The 21,952-nt window shown below is 37.4% G+C and overlaps 1 protein-coding gene across 1 annotated transcript in view; it reads left to right on the forward strand.

The window, feature by feature from the left end:
- Window positions 1–21,952, forward strand: part of LOC126260612 (uncharacterized) — a 469,680-nt gene that overhangs the window by 391,760 nt on the left and 55,968 nt on the right. The window contains exons 13-14 of the mRNA XM_049957948.1: window positions 5,123–5,170; window positions 9,004–9,086. The gene's annotated coding sequence lies outside the window, so the exon portion shown is untranslated. The remainder of the gene's footprint in view (window positions 1–5,122; window positions 5,171–9,003; window positions 9,087–21,952) is intronic.

Below are 21,952 nucleotides of genomic sequence, written 5' to 3' on the forward strand. Positions count from 1 at the left end.
AAGCACGAAGTCAAAATATGTTTCTTACTACTGCTGTTTTATATCATTGTATACCAGGTATTTTAAGTTGGCAAGGGAATCAACACTTAGTAACTGCCATAAACTGGTAAAAATATATTGCATACTGTTTTATGTGTGTAGTTTGGCTGAAAATGGATTGACAACAAAAGTACTTTGCACTGTAAAAATATATTAACCCTTTAGCTGCTCTGTACGTGTCAACGCGCGCGCCTTTGTACCAGTCCTACCTGGTACTCTGAACGTGTCTATGCATAGGAGGACTGGTGGCACGTGTAAACACGTTCAGAGCACACAGGGACAGGTTCAAAGGCACGCGTATTAACGTGTCCAGAGCAGTTAAAGGGTTTACATTAGTAAAACACAGGTCATTTTTATAATCAACGTCAAATGCTACTTAAATTTCTAGTTGTATCTGTGTTCCATTGTAATATTATTTTCATCCTGATCTATCTACATAAGCTGTTTAAATAGAAAAACTAAAGATTTGTGATTGAAGACAGTGATTTGTTAACATATTCAGAAAAGTACTGTCATTTTGCTTTGGATATTACAAAGTAGTAGTTTGTCTGGTGAGCTTGATAATTTTTTCAGTAGTGGACTAGAGTCGCATTTAAGATTGAAGCTGACAATCAGCCAGCTTCATTTTTTTTATAATGGATCTGAATTTTTTCAGAAATAAATTCAGGGACAGTAAACCATAAGTTGTCATCATTAAGTCGACAGGTGGGGCAGTCAGTGCATTTGTGAAACACTTGCACACAGAAAATAAGTCTTTTTGATGTTATGAGGCAAGATGAAGGCCCTTTGCAAGGCTTGTGGTAAAACAGTTCTAAACTTAGTATAAGACCTCAAGAACATGGTGTAATCATATTTTTGTAAATTGTATATTGTATAATGCTATGTCTAGCAAGTTAGTGCTCTAAAAGTAATGTAACAGCAACTATAGGGTAAGATTACTTCATTGCTGACCTGTCATTTAATAATAAATCTTGTGATTTATTGCCAGAACTGAGAGACTCTATTTCACTTCAAGATTTCATTGTTCCACACCCATCACCTATGTGAATTTCACCTGCTCATTCCGCCATCTAGCATCATGCTAATACTTAGAATTATTGTAGGATGTTGCTATGCATTATCACAGCATGAAAATATCTTGATTATCATCAGGCAATACTACAAAATCAACTGAACTTACCATCATTTCTTCAAGTTCAGTGGTTTGATGCTAAGCAGACCAAGTTTATGTAAGTCTTTGTATCCATTATTGCTCACAAATTGAACAGATCTTTTTCATTGAAATTACTTACTGTACTGTGAAGAAATGTTAGTAGCAAAATACACAAGTTATCTTCTGGCCAGGAAACTTTAAAGCTGTTCATTGTGGATCTTTACTGACCTGCTTTTGTGCTCATTGTTTGTCTTCTTTACATCAGTAGCCAATCACAGATTGAAAAACAAATTCAAGTGGTTTTCTTTTTTAATTTAATTTCGCAAGACATTGTGGGGTTAGATTTTCTCATTTATACGTGTTTAGTAATATTGTGATTCATGGTGCTGATCATCTGTAGATTAATATTCACACTTTTCAATAACCGGTCGACAAGTTCACATGCAAATGGCAATAATCGATGATGATTACGTAGAACTCTATACAGTCGCTGATGGATGCAAACTTGCTTTAAACAACTGAGTAATGGAACATTTGTACAGGTTTAATGTATGCTGCCTACTGATTTGAAAATATTACTGATTGACACGAAACATTACATAGGGTATGCAATCATTGATGACTGGTTACAGACTGATTATGGCTGTGCGCGCTACACCTATTTCGAGATGTGCATAGGACAGATATTACAAAATTTTAACATATAAAGCCATTACCTTCTAAATATTAACATAGAAGACGGAAAAAACATATAATACAGATTCAGATTAGATAAATATGTCATTTTCGTTAACCATTGGTTGGACATCCTTAAATAGTTACAACTGATGTTCCTGTTTTGTGTTGTGGAAGTATTGGCATGCAATCACGTATGCAAAAGCCCATCAAGAATATTCTGAAAACTCAAATTTTCAAATTTTTATATTTCATAAAGTAATGTGTTATGCTAGGGAAGTTCCGCATTTTTAGAATCAAAAAGTTTAGGAGTGAAACACAGTACCATTGAAATTTTGAAAGGACGTCAATTTAGAAGCTAATAATCTTGAATAAATATAACTTTTGAATAATTTTCAGAAAAGATGAAAAAAAAAAGGCTTTCAAATAAGTATTTTAAACATAGCTGCGCTACAGCAACAGTTCCACGTCATAAGAATAAATAACAGCCAACCAGTTGCGAAAGATAAAGTAATCTTTACCTAGGTTTCAATAGTTATAAAACTATCTTCTTCAGAAGATGGCAGTGTTAAATTGACATGGAGTATTATATCTTAGTCGTTTTTACAACCATCTACGTAACTCAGTTAACATATATAAAAACATAGCCCTGAGTACAGGGTTAGTCAGACACACAAATAAGAACATAGTGGCTAGAGAGCGTACGGCCGTACGCTCTCTAGCCACTATGTTCTTATTTGTGTGTCTGACTAACCCTGTACTCAGGGCTATGTTTTTATATATGTTAACTGAGTTACGTAGATGGTTGTAAAAACGACTAAGATATAATACTCCATGTCAATTTAACACTGCCATCTTCTGAAGAAGATAGTTTTATAACTATTGAAACCTAGGTAAAGATTACTTTATCTTTCGCAACTGGTTGGCTGTTATTTATTCTTATGCTTTCAAATAAGATTTGTCAATCCCAAAATAAGTGAGATCAAATTTTGAAGTACACATGATTTTTACAGACTGTAAAGAACAGTGCTTCTGCCTGAACTTTCTACACTATTGGTATCAACCCAGACTTAATTACCATATTTCCATGTTTGTAAGATGACCATCCTTTTTAAGAGGCTCCTTGAGATAATTTTGTTTTGACATAATCTGACTAATCAAAATTACAAATTGTTTTATTGATATCAAATTTCTGACCAAGAAAATTAACACAATAACTATACCTATCTTATCTCATTTATTGATTGTCTGTATATTGATAATAGAAGAGAAATGAAATAAACAAAAAGAAATGACCTTAATTTTTATTTTATTTATTTATTTTGCTTACTATCTCTGTGACATCAATACAGTGGAACTTCGTGAAGCGAGTGTAATTCGTTCCAGAATCTTACTCATAGTTTGAAACATTCGTTGAGCAAATCAGTTTATCCCATATAAATTAATGTAAAATAAGATAATGTGTTTCATACAGAAAAAGTACTACATGTTTTATCCTATTCAGGCCATTTATTCAATGAAAATTATATGTACAGTATTATGCATTTTATTACAATACATAACTAATTCATTTTTACTAGGGAGCTATCTATAGTCATTTGTTTCTGCCGACACTTCAACATTTGCAAAAATGTGAACACAGCATGATCGTGAAATATATTTATAGCACGCTTAGCCACTGCTTTATTGGGGTGATGATTCCCATGCTTTCACCATTTCTCTTATTGCACCAGAAGGTTGCTGCTTTGTTGTTACCTCCTCCTCCTCTGAACTCCTCTCCACAACTTCTTGCTGTGCAACTCCATAACTCTTTGATGGTCACTTCTTGTCTGTGACCTTCTACAAGCTCATCAATATCATTGTTATCCACTTCTAATCCCATGCCCCTGGCCAAAGACACAATCTTGTTGACTACAGGCTCTACATTCATTGATTCAAATGCCTTAGAGTCACATTCAACAATTCACTCCAAACAGAAGTAAGAGTCTTCTTGGTGACCTCTTCCCACGCCCTTTAAATCATATTGACACAGGCAACGATGTTGATGTAACATTTCCAAAACTCTCTGAGATAGAGATTGGTAGTCAACTCAAAGCACTGCTCGGAGAGTGCTTTAGTGCAGAGCTTCTGAAAGTTAGAAATAATCTACTGGTCCATAGGCTGCAGTAACGGAGGTGGACTTACAGGCCTGGAGAATGGACAGGAATGTTGTCCATAACAAGCAAGACATGGGAGTAGCAGAGCTGTTATAAAGATACGCTTCTGCATTTTTTTCCATGATAGACTCATCTCGTCACAGCTAGAAACCTGTTGCGACAGATAACTCTCAGAATCTACGAGCATCTTGAAGTTGCTGATGAAGTTTTCTGCTGCCTTTGTGTCGTAGCTGGCAGCCTCCTGTGCCTCAAAATGCTGGAGATGCCAGTTCTTCTCTTAAACTTCTCGAACCACCCACGGCTTCCCTTAAACACTTCTTCAGCCTGCGATGATCCTGGCGTTGTCTTAGAGGTCAGCGAAAATCATTCTCACCTTCTCATAAACGATCTTCTCGTTAGCAGTGTCACCTTGCAATTGCTTTTCATTTATCCATATAAGGAGCAACCTTTTGACATTGTCCAGAATATGAAACCTTTGTTTACATACTCTTTGTCACTTCCTTTGAAGCATCTGTATCCTTAATTGTCTCCATGTTCTTGAGGAGGATCATGCAAATAGTTGATCTAGACCAGTTGTATGTTTGCACTAAATCAGCAACGCTCACACTACATTCACATTTTTCAATGCTTTTACGTTTCATTTCTAAGGTAATTTTCTTTCTATTATGGTCATGTTCTTGCGGCTTTACCTTCGGGGACGAGTGAACACAAGATTTAAAAACATGTGATCTCAAGCTGCACTAAGATGATAGCAAAAAGAGCGCTAAACCCAGATTGCAGTACGTACTAAAGACATTGTTCATACGCTGCTGCCGGTAATGAAAGCTGTTCATATTGTTGAACGTTTCTCCCACTGGGCACGAACAGCTGGTGTTGTCACAGTAAATTATCATCACTCTTTAAGCGATACATCATTCGTGAAGCAAGTCTTTATGTGAATTGCGCGTTTTGAGAGGTGCTCATGAAGCTAGGTTCCACTGTAGTTCATTGATTTGACTAGTCTCTCTTTTTCAACAGCTGACCACAGTATCCCAGTAAAAGTAACTATTACTATGTAAAAAAATAAAGTGTGTTTAGTAAAGTGTTTCAAATATTGCAGGGCCGCCTCCACCAAAGTGTAGAAGACAGAGCAGAGTGTTAGAGAACAGTAAGTCCTTTAAAATAGTTATACACTTATTTTTTTAATAACATTATTTTTCTTTGTAGTTCGTACTTTTGAGAAGAATTTATACTCAGAATAGCAAATACTTTCTCTGTTAGTCTGGCCAAATACAGTAGCCATTGTTCACTATATCACTGAAATGAAGTATGCTGAAGGTAATAGAATATGTGACTATCTGTCGATATCAAAAATCAATAAGAAAATCCTGTTTCAAGGTAAGAAATTTGCTAATGTTGAGAATGACTATTAAGGTGAACCACCTTTTGCATGCAGCTGCGGGATGTTCTTAAAATTCATATACATGTTGGATTTACTAGGGTAAATGGGATTTCTGTCTGAGTGGGTTTGCTGTTTGTATCTGTTTATGACACCAGACTGATGTGAATATTCTCTGAACATTACTTTTGTATGCAAATCAATTGGTAAACTGGGTGTGACAACAGGCATACAGAAAAGGCAAAAATTAAGATATTCGTAAAGAGGCACAGAGTTTTTGTTAGAGTGTAAGACCCTATGCAATGAAAGCTCTCTCAACCACAGGTTTTCAGATCACAACAAGCTCATGGAAATGGATCTGTCACATACTATTATCATAGTCAGAACATTGTAGTAAATTTTGTTCTTCTTACAGTTGGTGAAAGCTAATGAATGCCCTTCTGCTGTTATTTCTGACACAGTTTGAGCAGAAAAGCTCATTGAATGATTCAGGCACTTATGGGCAATTATAAGACACCAGATTTGTATTAAGACTGAGTAGAGTTACACACCCATCATTGATCAAAATTTAGATTTTCCATGGTGTCCCTAAATCATGTTGGGCAAATGTGAAATTGTTTATTTGTGAAGGACAGCAGATTTCCTTCTCCATCTTTTCGCAATCAGAGCTTGTGCTCTGTCTCTCAGTACCTCATCATTTACAAGACATTAAATCCCAATCATGTTTTCTTCTTCACAGGAGATAGTAATATCTTCTGTGAAATATTCTCCTTGGTGCCCATGTGACCCTTTCTCCAAGCAACGTTCAACATTGCCACAACTTAGGGTATCAAAGTGACTTCAGATGCAGACCAGATAAAAACTCAGTTGGGAAAAGTTGAGGAAGACCGTGCACCAGCACTGAAGATTTATCATGTTGTAGACATGTAATGAGGTTTCTTCTGAACAAATGGTTAATAAAATGCATAGTTTTAGGATAGAAAACAATCATGTCAGGATTGAACAAATGTAAATAGGTGCACCTATCATTCTGAATTGAATTGTCAAATTTGTTGGACGATGCTAAAAACACTTTAAAAAATTCAAAATTAGATGTGTATAAGGTGAAGTGTAATCTTAAAACCCTTTCCTACCATTATTTTAATGTAAATTACACATGATTTCTGTTTTACATCCTTGGGACTAGACTACACCCACAACATTGGATCAGTGAAACCATAACAGGAAAACTATGCAAATGGTCCATGCAGAAAGTATTGAAGGCTTTTTATGCCCATAGGGTGTCGTCATTATTAACTTTTTAGGAAATAGTAAAACCATAACTTTACCTATTTAAACAAAACTTTTCATTTGTTTGTATAGTGTGTTTAAACAGAAGAGAGCAAATTAGCATGCAAAAACTTGTTCTTGCTTCATAACATTGCACCCATTAACAAATCAGCCATTACAGTGCCAAAAGCTAATTACTCAGGTTTCAAAACAGTTCTTGATCAACCTGCTTTCTAGATTTGGCCCCCATGTGATTTTTCTTTAACCTAAAAAAATGGTTTAGAAGAATGAAGTATCTACAAATGAAAATGCTTTTATGCTGTAAACAAGTTTTATTCAGACTTTGAAATGAGTTTCATTAATAAGAGAATAAAAAAAACTGGAATCTTCATAGATCAAATGCATTGGTTTGTTTGTGTGTGTGTGTGTGTGTGGGGGGGGGGGGGGGTGTTATTGTGTTTGTTTAAATTTATTGCAGTTATAAACTAAATCTTTGAAGTAACTTGGTTTTAAACTTTGCCCATTAAAACAAATGATGTCAATTAATTCTTGTGTACAATAGCCTGCTGATGAATATTGACTCATTTATGAATAGTCAGTAGTCATAGAATCACAATATCCAGATCATAAGCACAATTAAATTTTTTTTTAAATTGTTGAAGGCAGTGATTTGAAATCCAAAGCTAAATAATCTTCCAAGCCATAGGCAGAAGTGATCATGTTTCAAAATAACTGTGTGTTTCATATTTGAGTACTGTAAAATATGTTTGTAATGTACAACTTAATGGGAGTTAGAACAAGGGGGGGGGGGGGGGGGGAGAAAAAAAAAACAACTTTCCACATTTTCGGATTTTTATCTCATTATAAAATTTGCAGTTTTCTGAATAAAATGATGTATATATATCACTTATAAACTCACATGGGAAGTATTTTATTTATTTATTTTTAAATATAATCTACACCGGTTGAAAATGTTAAAATTTTCACATGCATTACTTCAAGATCTAATAAAATTGGTAATTTTTTATATAGAAGGCTGTGGATTGCTGTGTTATAAACGTTAACACTGTTGGCCATGTCCAGAAGAGGATGGGCACCAGGTTGAGGAAGTTGAAACAAAGTTTGAGAGACAAGAAACTTTCTGATGGTAAAACCATAAGAGGCAGGCTACAGGCAAAATGATTGATGAACCACATCAGTATTATGGGATGGCCATTAGAAGTAATACTGAGGATTTGTTGAAAGTTAAGCAGGCAGTATGGGCTACCTTCTTCCACAGACTGTCAACTGATGAAAAGCCAGTACACCACCTTTGCCCTTCTGGACCTGATTCAGGGTGCAATTACCGCAATGCTCAGTACTCAAACAGTTCACACATATAAACAGGCTATCTCAACAGCAGTAATGGATATCATAAAACCTATTTACAGAGACATGGCAAATCCTGAATTACTGAAGAAGTGTCTGCATGGTCAGATTCAAAATCCCAATGAATCGTTCAGTGATCTTATATGGACTCTCTTACCAAAAAGTGTTTTTGTTGGAATGATGACACTAGAGTGGGGGGGGGTCAGTGATGATGTTGGAATGATGACACTAGTGTGGGGGGGGGGGGGGGGGGGTCAGTGATGGCAACATTAGTAGGGTGAAAGAGCTGCAGCATATGGGAATTGCTCCTGGAGCAAACTGCAGCAGAGAACTTTAACGGATGGACAAAGTTCGCATTGATAAAACAGAGTATGCAGCATAGTTGGCCACTAAGGAGTCCAGAAGGAAGAAAAGAAAAAACTTCGAAAAAGATCAAGAGAATGGTACACAGTATGGTGCAGGGTGCTTCTGAGTGACTAAAAATAAAAAATTAAGCATATATTGAGTTACAGTCTTTTGAAACTTTAGAAGCTGCTCCTGAAAATTTACATTTTTTGTTGCATTTTCGCTAAATTTCAGAAACCACTTCGAGTAGAGTATTCAAATTTTCAGGGAGTAATATGACATATCCTGAGTCTACTGAACTAAAAGAACAACATAATATTATATATAATTAAAATTATTCAGGATAACGTACAAAAAAGTACACAAAATTCTAACCGTATAGTTAAAAAATTTTATTTCCGAAAGTAGTGGCAGAAATGCAATTATTGTAGTTCAGTAGCCTCAGAGCATACAGTTTATTATCCCGTAAAAGTTTCACGTCAGTGGCTGCAGTGACTCTTGAAATACATGGAAGCAAAGTCACTAAATTTAACATTGTCGGTATAGGGCGTTCAAACTCCCCTTAAGTTAAATTATACATCAACAAATAGGTTTCAATTGAAAATAAATTTTATTTACAGATCGCAAGTCACCTGTAAAAAAGCAGAAGAAAGGCAGAGAGAACCTAAATGCAAGGCCACTCACCAGGAGTGTATCAAAGCTGGTAAGTTTTTTGCTGCATTATAAAGTAACTCTTCTCTTTCACACACTATTCTTCCATAGTTTTCTCCCCATCCCTCTCACTACAGCTATATGCTAAAGATATTTGGCAGCGAGATCACAATGGCCCTGACAAGGTAAGAATGATGTGTGAAGATATTCACTTAACAAGTGTGAATAGAAATGCAGGCAGGAATGCAGTGGATAAGTCCCCATTCAGCTACACAGATTTAACTTTTCTGTTGTTTCTGTAAATTACTTAAACAGATGCAAAGATGATTCCATTGAAAATAGCCCTTCTGATTGCCTTTCCGAATTTTTAGGTTCGTGTAACTTTACTTTGTAAAATTCCAAAACTCAGTAATTGCCATATGGCTTACAAGCCAGAAGTAGTTCTGCTGTCTCAAACGACGTCGTTGGTAGGAAATTGTACTGTAATCCTCCATCATTTACAAGGAAAGAGATCTGTTGCCTTCCAGGAAGTACTTATCAAATTTAGTAGTCATCATCCCTCACCCCATCCCTTCATTATTAGTGAGAAGGATTTTCAATGTTAGTTTGATGATTAGCAGTATTTGTCACTTTGTGTTTCACATTGACTTAAGGAGAGTGCAAGAGCAAGGTTGTAAGTTTTCTACCAGACACAAAGTCTTTTATGAAAGCTCATTAGTCTAGCTAATCCATCTGAACAAAAAACACTCAAAATTACTTTATAAACCCATATCAACAAAATTATGTTATAGATATTTGGCACTTGACTTTCACTGTTACATAACATCTACAAAACAAATTTTCATTTGTACCATCACCACTCTTTGCTAAGTGAAGATAATTTCTCCTTGTCTAATATTAATCCTGCATTGATTTTTGGACACCGCTGCAGATAGTTATTAGACGGCAAAGCGAACTGGTTATCTGCCCAGGGTTGCAGCAGTATCGTGTTTACGCCAAAAAGCAGGGAGGTAAGGGGTAGCAATAGAGTATACTCCAGTACTCGTCTAAGTGGATTACTACAATGCACTATAGGCCTTCATTGTTGATGAAGTGCTTGTTTAGAAGAACAAAAATGGAACGTACAGTGTACTCACCTTTGCTGTTCACATTTCGCTTCCAGTATCCGTAAATCTTTCTTTCCCAATGGTGTCACTGTTTTTCACAGTAGTGTCTATTGATTCTTCGTCTGCTGTTTCATTTGCGAATGATAATGCTGACTCCTTGTTAGAATTTGTGCCAACCGTTTATATAATGTTTTGTTCCTTTGTCCATCATAGTATCTCCCCTCCAGTAGTGATCACACACTTTTTTGGCGTGATAACATAGTATTTCAAGTCTTCTAATGCCACAACAAAAGTAAAAAGTATTATCAGATCAGCAAAACCAAAGTGACTACATGGTGTAGTGGTTAGTGTTTTTCGCCAGTATTGCCAGCATTCCAGGTTCGGTTCCCGGCAACCAATGCAAATATTTTTCTGATGGAAAGGTTGTGCCCTTGTGAGGGTAATTGAAAAGCTATGTTAATATAAAAGTAGCAAAACTGACGTACAAGTCACCGAAGTATTAGTGTGTTGAAAGGCTTGCACAAGGTGGGTTGACACATGATGTTTATTTATAAGCAGAAAAAGTGTCGGCCATTATTGTTTTGGGTTAGAGAGCAAGATGCTTGACATATTACAGCTACTGATCTGATTCTCCCCAAATTCCAGACCAGTTGTATAGGGTTTAGATCTAGATGGTATATCAGCAGTAGGTGAGGAGCCATTTTGTTGTAAAAGTTTGTCAGTGAAATGAAGTAGAGAAGGTTGGTGCTCCTTTGTGAAAAGCTTAACTTTCTTTTTCTCTACATATTTTTACATGATAGTCCAAAGTTTTCCTGTTATTCTACGTTTAATTACTTGTTTATTGGGGTCACCTTTTAAAATCAGATCTTACGTAAACAGAGCAGCTTTTTTAGTTTCTTTGTTAGCCTGTAAGTCCAGTTCTCTGTTACAAGACCTGTGAAGTTTTTGCAGATACGTTTTTCTTTATAATGTTCATAATATCACAGAAATTGTTGTCTGATAATACATTTTTCTACGTCCTTAACGAAATGTGTGTTTCATGCCTCTTACTTATCCTCAAATTTTGCTCCACTTGGCATCGTGTCCCCCCTCCTGTAATTTTCACACCATTGACTTACTTGCCAACATTTACTTGCAACTTCCATCACCTATCACACCTTTCTCATTTCCATTGTCACTAAAACTAATGGTGTTAACAGAAAGTTGTTGCAACTTCCTGTTTTTTCCACAGTCGCCTATTGTTACTATTCACGCTCACATTGTGAATTAACGATGTGTGCTACTTTGTATTAGAAAGTAACTGTGCCTCGTCACATGACCAAGTTAGATCTGACTACAGACGAGATACCAGTTCGCTTTGCCGAGTAATGCACAAGAAGTTTTTCTACATGTGTGTTTTCTTTGCGTTTGAGAAGATCAAAGTTGCTATTGGAAGACAGTGTTCTCTGGCAGCCAGATGTATGGAACTCTGGTGATGACTTCCTTTAATTTTTTTTATTTTTTCCATTTTTTATTTTTAGTTAGGTTTTTTTGTTGTTTTTTATTTCACCAAGCTTCCTCTTCTCACATAATTTTAGTTATCAAGTTGGTGATGTCTCATCTGACTGCTTCGAACAAGAGAACTGTGCCCATCAAGGTAGTGTGATGATGTTTGCAATAGCTGCAAGTAGTAGTACTACATCCACGGTAAGTGGACTTCTTTAGTGTTCTTTACTTGTCATCAACTTTTTTAGTGTTTAGTCCTTCATGCCTTGCAGCATGACCACACCATTTGTTGGAGTGGCCAGACAATACTGGTTTTCAGTTTTCAATTGAAAAGTCTGCCACTTACCCCTACGTATATTCTTAATGTGTTATTTACAACCTGCCTGAACTTTGAAAGACCTGTTATAAATTTTAAAAATTAACTTCAGTTTTCAGTCCTTGTTTTTGCTTAGAATCTATTATTTCTTCCTCAAGGCACTTTGTCCCTGAAGCATTTAGTATTTTAAAATGTGCAATTTATAGAACATGAGAGCAGACCAAGATTGTCTGCACTGGGGTTAGTGAATCTCCAGTTCACAAACTTACAAACTGTACTGCACACATATAGTCTAGGTGCTTGCATACTGTATCATTGTTCTTCTACCCATCTAACATTTTTTCAGTAATCATTTATAAGCAGCGATATCATGTGGGATTTATCCTTAAGAGCTGTCTTTTTAGATATGTGTGAGGTGAATGTCATACGTTACACCAAAGTTGCAGTCAATCACCATCTTGTCAATTAGAAGAAAACAGTTGTTTTTGAGGTGAGAAATTTTAGAAAATAAATCACGTAACCCAAGCAGCCTGCCTCTGAATTGCTTCAGTGTCTTCCATTAATCTGACCAGATGATGATTCCATGGAAGAGCTACGCTTTCCCTAAATTATCTCAATAAAACTAAGTTGGGCATTCGTCTTCCCTACTGCCAACCTGACCTCATTAAAATATCACTTTGCATTGTGATGCCTAAATATTTAATTAAAGTGACTGTCAAGTTGCACCCTACTAATGCTGTATTTGAATGTGCAGGGCTGTTTTTCATACACACCTGCATTTACTTTGATTTTGCTACATTTAGAGCTGACATTCATCACACCAACTAGAAATTTTGTCATCTTGCATATTCCTACAGTCACTCAACAGTGACACTTTCCTGCACACCACAGCATCATCAGAAAACAGCCATAAATTGCTGTTCAGCCTGTCCACCAGGTCATTTATATATGCAGAGAATAAAGTGGTCCTATCACACTTACCAGAGAGACTTCTAACAATACCCTTGTCCCTGACAATACTCTCGTCTTTCATGAACACTTGCCATTGAGGACTGCATACTGGGTTCTATTACTTAAAAGGTGGTGGAGCCACTCACAAATCTGTGAACCTAAACCATATGCTCAGACCTTTGTCTGCAATGTACAGTGGGATGCCACGTCGAATGCTTTCCGGAAATAGAGTAATATGGAATCAGCCTGCTGTCCATTTGAGAAAAGGGCAAGCAGAGTTTTGCACAAGCGATGTTTTCTAAATCAGTGCTGATTTGTGGACAGAAGAGTTTCTGTCTCAAGGAAATTCCTCAGCATTTTCCAAATTTGATTATTAGCTCACAGAGGGCCAGTTCCATCCTTAATCCACCAGGCACATACACCACCGGAGTGTGATTTACAATTGGTGTAAACTTTGCCCGTAATCCCTCTGTGTCCCTCATACGGTAGCTAAATGATGTCTATTCATTTTCTAAGTGGGGTGCTAACAACTTCTTATCTGATTTTTCTAATTTAAACTCGCTCTTGGCCTTCTTGGCAGATTTATTAACTTTGGTAACGATCATCTTTATGACGATGACGTGATTTCTAAGTCCTGTTACTATACTGATACTGTTGATAAGGTCTGACCTGTTTGTGGCTACAAGGCCTAAAATATTCCTGTTGCATGTGAGTTGCCTAACTAGTTGTTCAAGTTAGTTTTTGGAAAATGCGTTCAGAAGTCAGACTAATTGCCGTAGACGTTCCAGTCTATATTGGTAGGTTAAAGTCACCTCCAACTAAAACTGCAAGATCTGGGTATTGCCCAATACGGGGCATAGGTGTGTGTGTGTGTGTGTGTGTGTGTGTGTGTGTGTGTGGGCCCCTGTTGAGGTGAGAGATACACATATCTGGGCCCCTGTGTAATTGGGAGATTTTGATGTGTTGCAAAGTGGGTGGCTTGTCCACTTTTAGTTTGGTGATCAGCAGTCCACATATATCTGCTGTTGTGAGCTTTTTCTCTAATACCCTTTTGTTATGTCACATCTGTCCCCTTCCTCCCCTTTATATATACTTACGGCACTGGAGTCATATTCAGAAGGAAAATGGTTGAAATCTATCCAGCCATACTACAGGTTTAGGTTTCCCATGGTTTCTCAAAATCACTGAAGTCAAATGTTGATATAGTTCATGTGATATGGACAAGCCACTACACCTTTGAATTTGTTAGGTGTCTGCTGTGATGGTTCCTGATACGGACTCGAAATGATGGCCTTGCTAGTTCATTGTGTATAATTTCATTTATCTATCTGTGCTTGTTCCCTGTGTACAGTGATTTCATTATTAATCATCTTTCCTTCCCCTTCCATCCTTCCTTTCTTACCATAAGTTTCACAAAGTAACTAAGTACCGGATGATATTTGTGTGCTTCTGGGGGAGGGATTAGGAATGTTGTATATGTACAATGAAAACTGTTTAACATTACACAATCGTGGTCCAGACAAAATACTGTGTGAATGCATTCCTGTTTTGTTTTTAACACACAACAACAATCATTAAACAAGAAAAGAATTTTTTTCTAGAGTGAAGAAATATACCCGATTTCTGTAGTCATGACATCACCTAGATTTATCAGCCCACTCCCTTTTTGACTTGTTTGGAGAACTCAATAACAAGTATTCCAGAAATTACATTTACTACAGTGTGAGCAATGTGTGGAGCAATTTTCTGACTTGTGCTGGTCGGTAAAAACACACACCATTAAAAGAAGTTTTGTGTTTATACAAACAGGAATTGGACGAAACTATGGAAACACTGCGAAAATGCATGAATGCAAACGTGGGCAAATTGTGGGTGCTCTTATGGTGGATGCTTTCGTAATCAAAGTATCCGAAGTGTTTGGTGTTTCAAGAGGTGTTGTTTGAAACATTTATATGGCATACAGGGAAAGTGAAAATTTATAATATGCTAAATCACAGTGTAGATGAAAATGTGTACATTGAATAATGGTGGCAGAGTGTCATTGTAGAGGATTGTGGCAAAAAATATGAGAACACAAAAGTCATCGTGGAACTGATGCCACACTCATGAACCCTATCAGCATCAACACAACACAATGGGAGCTCCATAAATTGGTCTCTTGGTCGGATGAGTCTCAGTAAGAACTGTTTCCAACTTCCAGCTAAGTTTATGTCCTGAGAGTAAAACATGATGGGAGTTCGGTGATGATTTGGGCAGCCATATTGTGGTATTCCACGGGCCCCATGGTTACAGCCAAGGATTATGTGACCCTTTTTTCTGATCCAGTCCATCCCATGGTACAGTGTTTGTTCCCCAGTGGTCACACTATTTTCCAAGATGACAGGGTCCATGTTCATATAGCTCACATTGTCCAGGACTGATTTTGTGAGACTTTGTGGTCTGCTTTGGATAGAAGGGTGCACCATTGCTTTCCACCTCAGTCATTGTTACCTGAACTTGCCACTATTTTTCAGTATGAATTGTTTAATATTCTCTTGAAAAACAATTCAGGGCGAGGCAACTAGAAACTGTTTTGAATGCCAGGGCTTTTCCTTTACTATAATAGGCATGATACTGTGTTATGTTTTTGGTGTTTCATATTTTTGTTTAACTCCTGTATGTGTTCCAATATCCACAGATCTATTGAAATTATTTATGAAATACGTGTTTTTATTAACTGTGTGTATTAAAAATTACCCAAAGACATTCTGCATAGAACTAAATGTTTCGTGCAGCATTAACAAAAACCATATTCCGTGCGAATGGAGCTTTATTGTAATACACTCAAAGGACAAACTATTTTCATTGGATTATGACAATGAAGATTATATTTTCTACCCTATTAAAACATCACTTTTGCCTTTTTGCGCGCGCGTGAGCGCGCGCGCATACTCACACACTCACACTCACACACACACACACACACACACTGATTTGGAGAGCCCCATCATGATTTCCTCTCTTGTGCCAATTATGTAATTTCAAAGGAGCACCTACACCCAACATCCTCAGGTATCTGTTGTATGCATTTTAATGTTTGTTTACCCCTACAATTTTTGTTCTCCGCAGCAGTTATTTCATGTTGTGTTATCACCCTATCCCTCCTTCTAGTTCACACTTTCCAATTATTCAGTTGCTTGCCAGTTCTATTGAGAACCACCTCATTTATTTCGTATTAGTGCACTTCATGTTTAAATACCCTTGCGTTACACCACATCTGAAACAATCCCCCCCCCCCCCCACCTCTCTCTCTCTCCCCTTCTCCCCCCCCCCCCACCTCTCTCTCTCTCTCTCTCTCTCTCTCTCTCTTTTTCTCCCCCTCCCCCCCCTCTCTCTCTCCCTCCCTCTCCCTCTCTCCAGTTCATCGTGAAAGGATGAATGCTTTACTCTGACACACATCTTGGAAATTTCTTTGTCAAGTTAAGTACTTTGTTTGATATTAATTGAGTTCTTTTGATAAGGAGTGCTATCTTTGCATTCAATAGTGCTATGTGTCATATCTTCCTTTCATGGTCTGGCATGCATATTTTGCTTCCATGGTAGCAGAATTTCTTCACTTGGTTTCTTACATGCTGCCAATTGTTCTGGTATCTTACTGTGCTTCCCAGATTTTTCCAAGTGTACCCCCTCCCATGCTGATTTTAGAACACTGTATTTGCTACCACTTGCTGAAATTTATTGCTTAACTTACGCTCTTATTGGTGAACCTATATTCTATCTAACTTTCCCATGTGTACCTTCCCTAACTTAAGAGTTCTAGTCCCCATGATTTTTAGGTTTCCATCCCCTTCTATATATTGAGTAAATTTTTCAGTTCCCTCATATCTCTCTGCTGTGCCATTTTTTGCTTGTAACATCGGCATGCATACCTGAACATTAGTTGACTTTAGTTATCTTTTGTATCTGATGAGAATAATCCTGAACTACTCACAGTAATTCATTTTCTGCCCTACCTTCCTGTTTGTAACAAATCCTGTTCATGTATGATTTCCCTCTGCTGTTGATACTGTCCCATATTTGCCATGCCAGTGATATTTATCTTTACACGTTTCACTCCACTGACTGACTGCTGTACCTATGATCAGTCTTTGCATTTCACTTTAATATTTCTAGCATCCCTATCACATTCAGGCTTGACATTCCGTGCTGTGACTCATGGAATATTACTCTTTCACTAGTTTGTCACTTTATGTGTTTGTAATGCTGTGGATACAATTACATTTTGCATCCTTGTCCAATTGATCATTGCTTATTCTTCTCATTTAAGGGCAGTTCCCCAACTGCAGTGGCAAGAAGGTATTGTGAACATGTATCTGCCCTCTTTTTGACAAGGCAAGTGGCAGAAAGGGGGAAAACTCCTTATATTGGCTGTCTTCAGCCACAATAGGTAATAGGTTTTGCTCAGAATCTTAAGCAGTGGCTGGGATCAAATCCAGGACTTCTGGATGAATGAAAGATTCGTGCCACTAGATTGTGGCTTTAGGTAACAAGCTCAGTCTTCTTTACGTGCCTTCGAACTGCCCAGGGACTCAGGTATGCGGTAGGTAGTTGTACTTCTATATCCATTATTTGTTTTCCACCAGGACTTTAAACCTTATAGGTGTAAGAATGCAACTAGATAACTGTGCTTGATGTGCATAGCTTCACCAGAGAAAACAACCGAATGTCACTTGCATCAAGAAAAACAAGAAACAGATAGCAAAAAAAATTTTACATCTTTGTATCATTTGTCTTTATTTCATCCAAGTCATAGTTCATTTATGTGTGGGGAAACTATTTTGCCTTTGCTCCAAAAGTCAACACTTGTGTACTCTTATGGCTCAGTCAATCATTAAGATGTACAGCATGCATTACAAGTGCTAAGCTATCATAATGATGTAGCCAAATAATGTAAACTGTAAGACACAATAATGTGCAAGCAGCAGTCTTGACTGTATCTGTTTTTCCTTGTATTATTTCCTTTGCATCAATTTCTCCACTATTTGCTTTTGCTCTTATTTGTTTGTGCCCAATCGAGATTAATTGAATGTATATTTAATTGTAGTTCGATTTTTATTTCCATTTTTTATGTATACTTCCAAGGGTTTCCTGTGCTTTTTCAGCTATATGCCACATTTTACAGCCCTTCCCCTTTTCCTTAGATTCCAACTATTTGACTGTTGCTGATATCTCCGGTCATATGTGTGGATAATAAGGTACAAAGGTTGGTTTGAACCTGGATTTGTTGGTCAGGGTCCTATTAGAGGTGATATGCTGTTTGTTTCCTCCAACCTTTGAATTGACTTACCTAGTCAGTTCTAGGGGGACAAATATTTTAATGTGGAGTCTGAATCGTGGTGCATTTCTACTATCCATGGCTATGTTATTGAATAATGCAAAAAAGAACACACTTTTTGGTTATGTTTCAGGGCAATGTAAATATCATAATAAAAAGGATAGTTTGGTACTCACCATATAGTGGATATGTTCATTCTTAGATAGGCACAACAGAAAGACTGATCAGCCAATTGATCATTGCTTATTCTTCTCATTTATGGGCAGTTCCCCAACTGCAGTGGCAAGAGGGCATCGTGAACATGTATCTGCCCTCTTTTTGACAAGGCCACTGACAGAAAGGGGGAAAATTCCTTATATTGACTGTCTTCAGCCACAATAGGTAGTGAATAATGCAAAAAAAGAACACACTTTTTGGTTATGTTTCAGGGCAATGTAAATATTATAATAAAAAGGATAGTTTGGTACTCACCATATAGTGGATATGTTCATTCTTAGACAGGCACAACAAAAAGACTGCTGAACAAGTAAGCTTTCGCCCAAAAGACCATCTGAATTAGACAGCATACACATATTCATGCAAACACAACTCCAACTGTCTCTGGCTGCCGAGGTCAGACTGGATTTTCCATTGTTTGATATTACAATGATTATTGGTTTGTATTACACATCATTGATGATGATGATGATGATGATGATGATGATGATGTTGATGATTAAAGCTACCATAAGGCTCTCCTGCAATATGGCTTCCATTGAAGTCTTTGCTTCATGGTCTGATTCCTGCTCATCACATGTTGCTGCTGTTGTTGCAGTCTTCAGCCTGAAGTCTAGTGTGATGCAGCTCTCCTCTGTCCTGCGCAAGTCTCTTCATCTCGGAATAGCTAATGCAAACTACATATCTCTGAATCTGCTTAATGTATTCATCTCTTGGTCTCCCTCTATGATTTTTTGCCGTCCCCTCCCCCCTCCCCTCCCCTCCCTCCCTCCCTCCCTCCCTCCAATACCAAACTCATGATTCCTTGATGTCTCTGAGAATGTGTTCTATCAGCCGATCCCTTTTTCTAGTCTAATTGTGCAGTAAATTTCTTTTCTCTGCAATTTTATTCAGTACACTCTCGTTAGTTATGTGATCTACCCATCTTCAGCAGTCTCCTGTAGCATCACATTTCAAAAGCTTCTATTCTCTTCTTATCTAAGCTGCTTATCATCCATGTTTACTCACATACAAGGCTACATTCCATATAAATATTTTCAGATAAAACTCCTAACACTTAAGCCTATTTTCTATGTCAGCAAATTTCTCTTCTTCAGAAACAATTTTCTTGTCATTGTCAGTGTTTCATTTCCTAATCTAATTCCCTCAGCACCACCTGATCTTAATTCAACTATATTCCATTATCCATGTTCCACTTTTGATGATGATCATATTATTTCTTGTTTTCAAGACCCTATCTATTCCGTCAACTGCTCTACCAAGTCCTTTGCTGTCTCTGACAGAATCACAGTGTTATTGAGGAACCTCAAAAGTTTTTATATCTTCTCTCTGGGTGTTAATTCCTACACTAACCTTTTCTTTGGTTTTCTTCACTGCTTGCTCAGTATACAGATTGAATAACATCAGGAATAGACTACAACCCTCTGTCTCAGTCCCTTCTCAACTGCTGCTTCCCTTTCAAGCCCCTCTACTTTATAACTACTGTCTGGCTTCTGTACAAGTTGTAAATACCCTTTTGCTCGCTTTATTTTTCCCCTGCTACCTTATGAATTTCAAAGAGTGTGTTCTAGTCAACATTGTCAAAAGCTTACTCCTAAGTATACAAATGCTATAAATGTAAGTTTGCCTTTCCATAACTTATCATTTAAGATAAGTCGTAAGGTCTTCTTTGCCTTTTTTGCCCCCAGGTTCTTTATAGTCCAAAAGGATCTTCCATGAGGGTAGCTTCGATTTGTGTTAGTATTTTGCAAACGTGACATATTAAACTGATAGTCCAGTAATTTTCACATCTGTCAGCACCTGCTCTCTTTGGAATTGGAATTATTATATTGTCTTGAAGTTAGGGTATTTTGCCTGTCTCATACACCTTGCATGCCAGACAGAAGAGTTATGTTCTGGCTGGCTCTCCAAGGCTATAGGTAGTTACAATGGAATATCATGTACACCCATTGCCTTGTTTGACTTATTTTCCACAAGAAATGCACAAAATCCATTTCATCTAATTGCAATAGAAAGAATGTGTCCAGAATAACACTGGATGTGTTGTATTAAAATGTGGCTATAGCTGGCGTTTACGTTTTTAGTCAGTGGAATGTAAATTAAAAGATCTGACTTCAGCAGACAAATATTTAGGCCAGGAACAGTCATCATGCTAGATCTCTCAAGTACCAATTGGGTTAAAAGGATTTGCGAAAATGTAATATCTGCAGATTTGCGTAAAAGAACTGCAGACATAGATAAGGCACTTGCAGGTGCTGGCTCTCAGTTCTCATATCTGGAGGAAGACCTCTGTAACGTTGGAAATGAAGCTCAAAAACCATGCAACACTTCTTTTCCCAAAAATGAGTTACGACTATGTAATTTCTTCATCTAGAAAGGATGGTAAAAGATTGCGTACTATCTGTGAAATAAGTACAGTTCTGTAAGTTAATATTGTTTTCTTGCAACAGTTGGCAGTATGATATGCCAATAGATGACATGACACACAAAGAAATTTATAAATTTCAATTACAGATCATTTATTTGGTCATGGGTGCATTTAAAACTACTAAATGTTATGGAAATGTGTAAGTAGTATTCAAAACAGTTGTTACTTTTCTGTAATGGTGATACTTGTGCCAAGGAACTACTGCTGTGTTTGTCTTACCTTAAGTGAAAACAGAAATACTTGGTACTACGCTGCTTGAATGCTTAAACTGTAATTGCTCGTCTGTGTGAACGATGCTGACCAAGATGCATTCTTTTTTGGCTGCCTGATAATATTTAAGCTAAACTTACAAATGAAAGTAACAATGTATGATGCGTCACTACCTAACCACGTAGCTTGATACATAGGAAGAACTGCTACAGTATAGTACAGAAGGTAACTGGCAGAAATATGCAGTTAGACGAGGGGGGGGGGGGAATTATTCAAAGAAAATAATTACACTGAAATTGCCGTCATCTGTGATGGCTCCCTGGGCATAGAAAAAGTTGGAACATGGTCCTTAGGAGTGTGTGTGATCACCATGAACAACAATATAAATTCTGCAACTTGCTCCCATGCTAGCCACACAGTTGGTAAGGAGTCCTGGTTGTAGTGTCTTCATTCCTCCTCCAGCATGAATGACAATCTGTGAGTGATGATTGGTATACGGGGGTGTGCTGCAATATGTCTCTCAAACACATCCCACATGTGCTTGATAGATCTAAGCTGGGGGAACAGGCAGACCAGTCCATTCACCAACTATCCTCACATTCCAGGAGCTCCTCTACATTCACTATTGTCATTCATAAAAAAAGCCAGGGCCAAATGCACTCCTGAAAAAATGACCGTGAGGAGGGAGTACAGTGTCACATGAACATTGACCAGTGAGTGTAACTGGAGGTCAGTATGTCCATGCAACATCATGCCTCCACACACCTAACACCTCGATTCCCAAAACAATCATTTTCAACAACTGCTCCAAATATTTGACCACAGTACTCTCTCTTGTCATGTCAACATTATTGTGACACATTATTCCTTCCCTGTGTGCATTTTTTCAGGG

The sequence above is a fragment of the Schistocerca nitens genome, chromosome 5 (genome assembly GCF_023898315.1).
Source record: "Schistocerca nitens isolate TAMUIC-IGC-003100 chromosome 5, iqSchNite1.1, whole genome shotgun sequence".
NCBI classification, from domain to species: Eukaryota; Metazoa; Arthropoda; class Insecta; order Orthoptera; family Acrididae; genus Schistocerca; species Schistocerca nitens.